Genomic DNA, 9545 nt, shown 5'->3' with positions numbered 1-9545 from the left:
AAACTATATAAATAATCCAAGGATTTGCTGTGGAGCGTTTGAACTCTGGCCAAGACATTTGTTGCTATTATCTAGGTTTTATTTTTTACTGCTAATATAACAGGATCCTCTTGGATATGAAGTCTTGGGGGATTGCTCTTTGCCAAGAATCACACAGACTGATGCTCTGATGATACAACTTTTCTTCTGCCTATTCTGACAGTCTTCTTTTCCCTTAATTTTCATGTATGTCTCTTCTGATCAACCTGCATATTCTTTTCTTAAAATGTGCCAAATTAGGATGGTATGAGTTAGCTGGCCTATGCTGGTTTATTTTGGGTAAGAATTAGCCCACTGTGGAAGTTCACAACTGGCTGGGAAAAAATCTGCCAGACTGGCAGTTTTCAGTAATAAATCACTTGGTTGTGTTTGTCTTCCAAGTCTTAGAACAACAAAGCCCACACAAATGTTTAGGTCAGAAAGCTGAATTTGTATTTTGAAGGTTTTGGTACTTCAGTGCTCAGGCTAGGGACTTCCCTTTGCTTGGTGACCTACATATCCTGGGTGATCCTGAATATTCCCTCAAAAATCTGATGATGGAAGCACCTGCCTTTCATTTTGCGTAATGTATATGAAGGTGTCATTTGATATTTTCTACATTTTCCCACAAGATGGCACAATTTTCTCATGAACAGTGCATGCAAAAACATGGAATGCTTTCTGCTCTGACAGTAATACAAGGAATTGACATGCTCTGCAGAAGACAAGTGCTTTATTTTGCTCGGAATTAGTTGATTTACCTCGACTAGTTGCCTTGGAGAATTTTGCTTTCTCCCTCATCTTCTTGTTCTCCTCTCATTGCTTCTTCTTCAAGTCCTAAGAGGACCTATGTCCCTGCCATGACAAGGCAGGCTTTCCACAACATTGTGTAAGTGGCATGAAAATGTCTAAAAGAAATCTCAGACACTGTTATTCCATTTGGAATAGGAGAAAAATAGAATTTTAGAATAGAATAGGATACTGGGTCTTTGACCCTGTTTCGGACAAAGTTGTTAACCAAAGCCACACACACTGGGTAGCCCTGTCGCAGAAAATAAAGAACCCTGCAGTAGCATCAGTACTCAAGAGAGTGAGCTATTACATCTCCCTGCCCCTCTACTCACATTAACAGTTTATTCCACTTTTCCCCTCCTTTAGTCTCAATAAAGAATGATTTTCTCTGTAAAAATAGTAATTTACATCAAGTGAGAGGGAATTATTTTAGGAAGGAGAGAGAAAGAGGGAGTTAATATTTCAGTACCCTACCCAGTGCCTAAGTGTGTTGAGTCAATTTTTTCAGGAGCTGGAGGAGAAGGGCCTGGGAGAAGCAGGCAGCTAATCAGCTGCTCTCCTGTTGTCTGCAAGTTGTTTCTTTTCCCCTCAGACCTAATAACAGGCACTGAAAAGCAGGCTCAGGATTGATGCTTTTGTTTTTTTCTTGTACACCATGAACTTGTCTTCACTTCCTTAAAGTTTGCTGTGGATTGTTTTTGGAACAAAACACATGCTGACCTGCTGCCTCAAGTTTCAGTGTTAGAGGCTCAGCACTGCTCCTCCCGGGGTGGGAATGTCCCGTTCCTGTGCCTCTGTCATGCCAGGACATCCCTTCTCTCAGAGAGAATGGCTGCAGGACATAATCATCTATTCAGAAATATGTTCTACTTGAACCCTTCAAATCCTATTATGTCAGAATTCACATGACTTATTTCTCATGCTCCATTACAGGCCAGATTCCTTTATCCCACCCTGAACTTCCCCTAGGTCACTGCAGCTTCAGCCCAAAGCAAGTGGCAAGCCAGGAGCCTGCAGCACCACTGGCAGAGGTATGCTCATCTTCAATTGACTTCAAATAAAACTCCAACTGAGTTCAGCAAGACAAACATTCTAATTTGGGAACATAAATATTGTTCATTTTAGTAAAAAATGTTAAAACAAAATATGTAAGCTTTCCAGCACTTTATTTGAGAAAATGATAAAATCCCAGCAGCTCCTCTGGAATGGAAATTGTGATTCACAGTCTTGCCTGTCCATAGGCAAAGAGAACCAGTGAGTGAATGAGGTAGAAAAAAGGACCTTTTGAACCAAACCAAGGAAAGGAATTAAAAGAGCTTTGTAAAAGTAAAAGAGCTTTTCTTTTCCAGGCCTTCACGACTGAAGGACAAATCTGGAAGACAGCATCCAAGGAACCAACTCATTGTGCACAATGCCACATGACAAGATGATGGGGACAGTTCAGGTTTTCATAGTCTCTGGTACTTATATGCCACCACTAAACAACTCCCTAAATATTTGTTTGAAGTGAATGATAATGATTGAGCAGCCTGAGAGGGATGCAACATCCCTTGCTCACCCTCCCAAGTCTGCCAATGGAACGGGAAAGTTTTGTCCTTCATTGATTGCTCCACAGAACACTCTAACCCTTGCCCTTGCTAAAATGTCATCTTCTATCTCACTACTTGTATTTTCTCAGGGGTTTATAGACTTTTCCTGTTGGTATTTTAGTCTTAATATTTGGATAACTAAAACTACCTGAGTAACTCCATGTTTCTCTTTGTTCCAGTCCTCTGTTGCAAGGCTTTAGTTACCTTTCTGCTACTACGTGATCTTTCCCAGCAAGCTCTGCAGAAGAGCAGTGGCTGTGGAGAGGATAAGATGCCATCTCTAAGACAGACTTTATGAATTGTTGTTGGGGCTTGATAATTTTTCAGTCACCTTAAACAGTCTTTTTCCTTCCTGCTCTTCTTCATTCTAATCACTCGGGATTTCAATGGATTCAAGTCATGGAGAGATAAAAGAATGAATGTGAATAGCAAGATTTTGTCTCCTGTGTCTCAAGCAGAAGCAAGCTTCCTCCTGAGCAAGGCTGTTCTTTTCAGGGTGGGGAAGGGTAAGATTTTTGTTTTTGTTTTGTTTCACTCAGTATCCAAATGCCAAATAATGAACTTCATGTGATATCAGCTCAGGGATCCCAAGCATAGAGTTATAGGGTTCCATCCCACAGTGCAGTTTCTTGCAGCCATCCCTTAGACGTGTGACACTGGACGCGCTAATTTCCCTGCAGCTGGTGGGAGCCAACCTCCAGATCTCTGTGCTGCTTTTAATAACAGAGTGAGGAAATCTCTTTGTAGATAGAACTTTAGAGACAAAATGCTTAAACACAGAGAGTGATCAGCTTCTTGACCTCAGGCCAGTTTGCAGGGTGGAGAATTAGGTCCATGCTGAGATCTGAAAGTCACTTAATGAAGCAACTAGAAAGGCACTTAGTGAAACAACTAGACTTTGCCAAGCTGGAAAAATAAAGCGGTCCCAAGTGAAGCTGGTGGAGCATGAATGATGCATTGACATTGTGAACTTGGTAGACCATCCAGCATACTAAATTAAATATATTTTAGACAGAAAATGGTAAGAAAATTGATTTCAGAGAGTGCAAAACATCATTTAATGTGGTGGCTAAATTAATGACTTCATTTTACAACTGGGAAGACCCCACTGGATAACCTCATTTTATCTGATTTTTCAAGAGCAGGCACCATTCGCTCAGACAAATTATGTGTAGGCTCACTTGGGCAATGCTGTGGCAAAAGATGAGTGGATGTAGTGGATGGCTGGCCACGTGACAGCACAGAAACCCTGGGAAGAGCTCTGGTTCCACACTGTCACCTCAGAGGCAACCCCAAAGTCACTGCAGCACTGAAATATTGATCCAGGTTTAGAGCACTGTGTTCTATCACTGATAGTTGCTAGTTATTATTAAAATCATGTTTATCTGGAAGGAAAATGTGTTGATATGAAGCTTCAATAGCCTTTTGCAAAAGCCAGTTGGGCTCAACTGAGCTGCCTTAAAGTTGATACCATGTGAAGTTTATTATTTGGCATTTGGATACTGAGTAAAACAAACCACCCAGGTGCCATCTCAATTCTTCCAGTGTGACTCCAACTTTGAGAGGAGGAAGACTAAAGCTGTGTGTAATAATAACAGCGCCATCCTTTTTTGAGATTGTTGTGAATATTAATAACTAAACAACATTATATTGGGCATACAGAACAACACTTTCCAACCCGCAGAGAGAATAGATTGCCTAAAGATTGCAATTCAGTAAGACAAATTTGGATCTCAACTAAAGGGCACCTCAGTAATGTAAATGGTAATGCTTCTCTCTGTGGATTTTACCTTTAAAGAGTACACATTTCCGATTTCTCTGTCCCTCTATAGACTGAGGAATATGCATTAACATACAGATTCTCATTGTTCCCATCATATGCTCACTCTCAGAGCTGCTCTAACTATGATTGTGGTGGACCTAGATTTACATATTTGAGAATATACTCCAGCTGTTGGTTTTTTGTTTGGTCAAGTTTTTTCAAGTTAACTTTCTAGAACCAAGTCATTAAAAAAAAAAAAAAGAATATAAAAATGGGGTTGGTGTAGCAGCAAATCCTTTGCATTGAAACATCCCTAATGTAATAATTTAGACCTCAGCCTCAGTGATAATCCAGGTATGTACTGTCCCAGTGGGGAAACTTTAGCAATATTACAGAAACTTTGGTGAAAATCTTATGAAAGGGAGAATATCTCATGTGCTGAAAAAGGCAAAGTTGCTCTGGGCTTTGAAATTATTGCTCTTTCTGCTTTTTAATATTAGAAATATCCAACACAATGCAGCAATTTATCTCTCTCTGCTGCTGTAAGGTGGGATAGGAAAATCTATCAATGTCCTGTGTGCAGATTTCTCATTTGTGAAACTCACGTCAGTTCTGTGTCCAATAATACCTTTTAAATTTCATTGCTAACAAAGATGAAAAAATACATATTTCTCTGTCATGGTAATTTTGAGCATAAAAACTGCATATAAAAATAAATATGTTCTTGTATTTCCTGTGAAATAAAGGAAATGCCATTTCAATTCCAGAGAAATAAAAATTTTTTTTGTTTGTTTGTTTTGAAATGGAATTAAAGTCAGGTATTGTGCTCCCTTGCAGAGCACTCGAAAGAGCAAAGAGACCAGCTACTGCAGTTTGCCTTTGACATCCTTCTTGAATAGTCAAGGTTTAACCTCCAGGACTTTATTTTTTGTCTCCTGGTCCTTTGATGAGGGCTTTTATCATTTACTTTCCTGTGCCAATACGGTTAAAGATTATTCATGGTGATGTTAACAACAGATAATATGCAGTGCTTGAGTTTAGCTGGGGTTTTCTTGTCTTGGTAAGGATTTTTGCTTCTGAAAATTGTTTTAAATTTGATAATTGTGCATTTCCTAATCCACTTGAAAGCATAAGAGAAGAGCCTGAAATGTTTTTATTTTCTTTTAATTTACATGAACGTGTAGCCCTAGACAAGCCTTTAAAATCAATAAGCTGAAAGAAGGGCAAGTAAGGTAGAAAAGGAAATAATTAAATAATCCAGAGAGATGGATGGCAAGGCATAGTGAAGGCCTTATGTTATAAAGTTACATTTATTTTGGGCAGTTATGACTAACCCTGTCCTGAGTAATAGGATAGGAGGGAAAACAGGATTTCTCCTGGCTCTGTACTGTTGACAGGCAGCACTTGCACGTTCTTGGAGATGTATAACCTGGAACTGAAAGTCTGAATTTTCAAGGATATTCTTAGAACTGAGCACTCAGTCCCAAGGGAAATTCCTGACTCCTCATTGCTTATTATATGCTTGTTCAGCTCCCACCTTTCTTTGTGCCAAGTCAGAGATTTTAATCTCTATTCTAAATGCAATATATCCTTGATTTAATCAGCAAAGATATGGATTATACAAGGACAATAACAATCTTGAAGACACTCAGGATCTGTCAAAAGCATTAAGTGGAGTCTTATCTTCAGCATGGACACAGTTTCCAGGAAACAAGCCTGTTGTTTCTGCACACAAGACATTTGCTCCTTTGGAGTCAGCAGCAGCCTCCAGGGAAGGAAATCTGAAGGAAGAGAGCAGGAAGCAAGCACAGTTCCTGGGAGCACCATATAAAACAGCAGCCACTGTGGGTTCAGTAATTTGGGAGCCCATCTGCCACTAGCCAGTGACCTGATTGCTCTCTAGCATGTACAGCTTGCTGTATGATTTTGGAAGGCATGGGTTATTTTGGCAGTTTCTGACCTGCTTCCCAGAAAGCTTTTTGCAAATCCAGACACTGAGAACAGGCGGGTGCTCTCGATGCTCTCGGGTGCTGGAGGCAGCCTCTGTTGAGACTAGAAACACTCCTACAGGAAAATTTGCTAGGTGGTCTACTTTTGGAAAACCAAAAAAAAAAGTCTGTCATGGATTGAAGTTATTTTTCATCCTTTCAATGACTTGAAATTGCTCAAGAGTGCTGTGAAATGATTCCTCAGAGCAGACCATCTTGGCCTGACAGTAAGGTGCGGCTCTGTGCTGATGGAACCTGCCAAGGGAATACCAGTAGAGGAGCAAGCTGGGCTGAGGGCCTGCAGCAAAGTAACAGTGGGAAGATCAAATGTGAGTTACCTGACATGCTGCTGTTCACAGAGACAAGGATTTCTGACTCTGAGAGTGATGCCTTTCTACAAAGCCACAAGTGAGAATGAATAGCTTCACTGAGGTCTCAGTTGCTGTAGATGAAGAGCATCCCATGTCATAGAGCTGAGATTTTTTGGGTGTCTACTTAGGTTATTAAACTTCTGGAAAGAGAGAAGAAATCACACAAAAGGACTAAAAAGCAAAGGAAGACATTTTCTGTGTGTTTCTGGAGTATTCTGTTGTATAACCTTTATGCTTCTGCTTCCAAAAGGAGATAGGATACAGCCTGGCTCTGTCAGTGAGCTTTAAAAATAATTTGATTTTAATCTCTGCTACTGTCCTGCCTAAAAAATAGACTGACTGACAGAAAAGAAAGAGTCCGCAGGACTTTGAACCGCAGCAATCATTACTGTATCAATATAACAAAAGATGAAACTAGCAGTACTGAGAAACACAGAGAAAATTGTGAATAGGCTGATGTAGGTATGAATTGTGCCACAGATTCCAGTAAGGCTCCTAAAAAAGGCACAACAGATGAGCCACAGACCAAGGCACAGTTACTTAAAGGCAGTAGAATTGAGAACAATTAGCAGATGCAGCCCAGCATATCCAAGGCATTATGGTAATTTCAGAAATTTGCCTTAAGTTAGAAGGGAAAGATACACAAACACGACCCTTTCTTTCTTTTTCTCTTGCTTTTGGGAGGTGAAAGAGCACTGCCTTATTGCAATTGCCATTTCCAAGCCTGGTTAAGTAAGCTCCCTCTAGTACAGAGGGTGAAGACCATGAAGTGATATTTCACTGCTAGCTGCAATACCTGCTCCTTGCAGTCAAGTAGTCAGGAGATGCTAATTCATATCTCAGTCACACATTTCAGTCCAGCAATTTGTCCATCCTGCTCTGCAGTACACAAACCCAGAGTCTGCTGCAGAAAAATCCAGACAACTGTGTGCATGCAGTGAGGCTCTGTGCTAGGCTGTGCTGGAATGCTCTGGATGGTTCTCCTGGGATGAAGCCTCTGGATTTCTGCAGAATTTATCCTGTGAGTTAGATACACAGTGGGAGGCCTCTGCATGTCAAACAGTTTTAAAAGGAGTTCAAAGCTCTGTTATTGTAAAGCTTCTTTCATTTATATTTTTAATTATCACCTCAAGTTTGTAGTGGGGCTCAGGGTCCAACCAAATGCACGTCAGAGCAGTGGGACATGAGGAAAGGAAAGGGAAAAAGAAAGGCAGGGAAAACCTTTCATATGGACATTGGTGGAGGGAAATCTGGAGGGAGAGTCTGGGGAGTAACTTGAAAGTCTTTGGCTCAAAGTCCATAGATTTAAACAGACAAAAAAAAATCCAGGTGACCAGCACTCACTCCAGGAGTTAGGCATGCTGATGACATCCTGCCCTCTTCTCAGCTCTTGCAGAGGCTGAAGGTAAGACTACATCAATTTAGCAGTGAACCACTTGCTGATATGCTGAGATTTCTTCATAACAAAACTTCACCATCCCTCTATAGCTCATTACTCTGCTGTTGGTGACCTTTCAGACCACGTCTGCCCTCTGTCTTCTAGGTGGAACAAAACCAGGGAGACCCTAAGAAACAAGGATCAGAAACTTCTTTCCTATGTGTTCCTAGAGCAGGGCAGAGTGAACTCATAAGCACCTTTAAATTGCTACAAGATGAGCACAGTGGCAGCTTGTTCTCTCCAAAGTTAGCTGTGCTGAGTTGCTCTTTTTTTTCTCTAACAGGAAAAAAAGTGTTGCTCATTGTCAGTGTTGCTCATTGTTACTGGTACAAAAGCTCATCTCAGAGCTCTGGCGGCTTTTGCAACGTTATCACAATTTTTCATGTAACTGGTATTTGGTTGCATAAGGTAGAACTGCAGTAGGAGCAGTGGAGCTTTTAAAGCACAGAGTTCTCTGGTATATGGGCTCTTTCAACCTCCTTTACACAGTGTAGTCTTACCTAATGGAGTTCTTCTGGCTGCTCAAATATGACCATTTTATATTTAAAAAAATAAAGGAAGAACATTTCATTTAGAACTGAATGTGTGGGCTGGTACCCGAGCTGAGAAATAAATCACTGTATTATTGTTGTCATTCTCCTTAGACCCAGGAGATTTAGTGTGCAAGCTGTATTTTAAAAGCTAAGAAATTTTCTTATAGAAGTATAAGTTAAGATGTTTAAACAACTTTAACACAAAGAACTGTAAAGAAGTATTATTCAAAGCATTATTGATGGAAAAATTATCATTGTCCCAGAAACAGCTCCTTGGAAAATATTTTTCCCTACTCTGGAAGCGCGAATATTGAACATCTTTTATCATAATCAGTGTTGTTTTTCACCATTTTGGTGAGGAACAATCACCTTAAATTCTGAATGATCCAGTTCTTGTGCCTGTTTCTCATATCAGTCTGGTATAATTACACTTGCAGAGTGATGAAAACACAGCTTTGTGAGGTTATTGTCTCTGAAGTAATTGCTATTTACCCTGGGATATAAAATTTAAATCACATCCTTTCTGACATAAAAAACCTCACCCACAATAAGAGACTGCAATCACAAGTGAATAAGCAAATCTGATGGTTAGTCAGAGGAACCAAGCCTCCAACTTCAGCTTTGTGTCTCATCTTCATTTCCCAAAACCATTCTAAATACAGAAAAAGGTGTTAAGTTACCAACATGCTGAAAATAGAAGCCCCCGAAGCTCCAAGTCAAAAGAAACTACAAACTCAATCAAGTGCCCTTGTGACTTCCCTTCCAGCCCAGCCCAGCTTGGCCTGGCCCATCCCAAGACAGTGAGAGCTGGGTTTCCTGATACACCAGCTTTTGTGACTGGGACAGTAGCATAAGTTATAAAAACGAGGTAGTTTTTTATGTAGATGTGGTAATGGGAGACAATTTTTTATTGATAAAGTGTTTAATAGGGCCAGCGGAGTGATGGAATTATAGGTGGCACAGTTTCTCACAAGTGTTTACTTTTACAAGCCAAGTGTTTTTGTTAAGACAAATTGTGTCAAGCAGCGTGCTCAGCCCACATACGTGTCTATTC

At 40.3% G+C, this 9545-nt stretch overlaps 1 long non-coding RNA gene across 2 annotated transcripts in view; it reads left to right on the top strand.

Moving 5' to 3' along the window:
* Window positions 1-1743: 1743 nt before the first annotated feature.
* Window positions 1744-9545, top strand: part of LOC131592034 (uncharacterized) — a 30824-nt gene continuing 23022 nt past the window's right edge. Inside the window, exons 1-3 of one of the 2 annotated variants that reach the window (XR_009280506.1) lie at window positions 1744-1841; window positions 2160-2270; window positions 2579-3276. This is a non-coding gene — a long non-coding RNA (uncharacterized LOC131592034). Of the gene's footprint in view, window positions 1842-2159; window positions 2271-2578; window positions 3277-9545 lie in introns of those variants that run through there. The other variant, XR_009280507.1, reaches the window with a different exon arrangement.

This window comes from Poecile atricapillus, chromosome W (genome assembly GCF_030490865.1).
Source record: "Poecile atricapillus isolate bPoeAtr1 chromosome W, bPoeAtr1.hap1, whole genome shotgun sequence".
Lineage (NCBI taxonomy): Eukaryota > Metazoa > Chordata > Aves > Passeriformes > Paridae > Poecile > Poecile atricapillus.
This window is presented reverse-complemented; position numbering and strand designations above follow the sequence as displayed.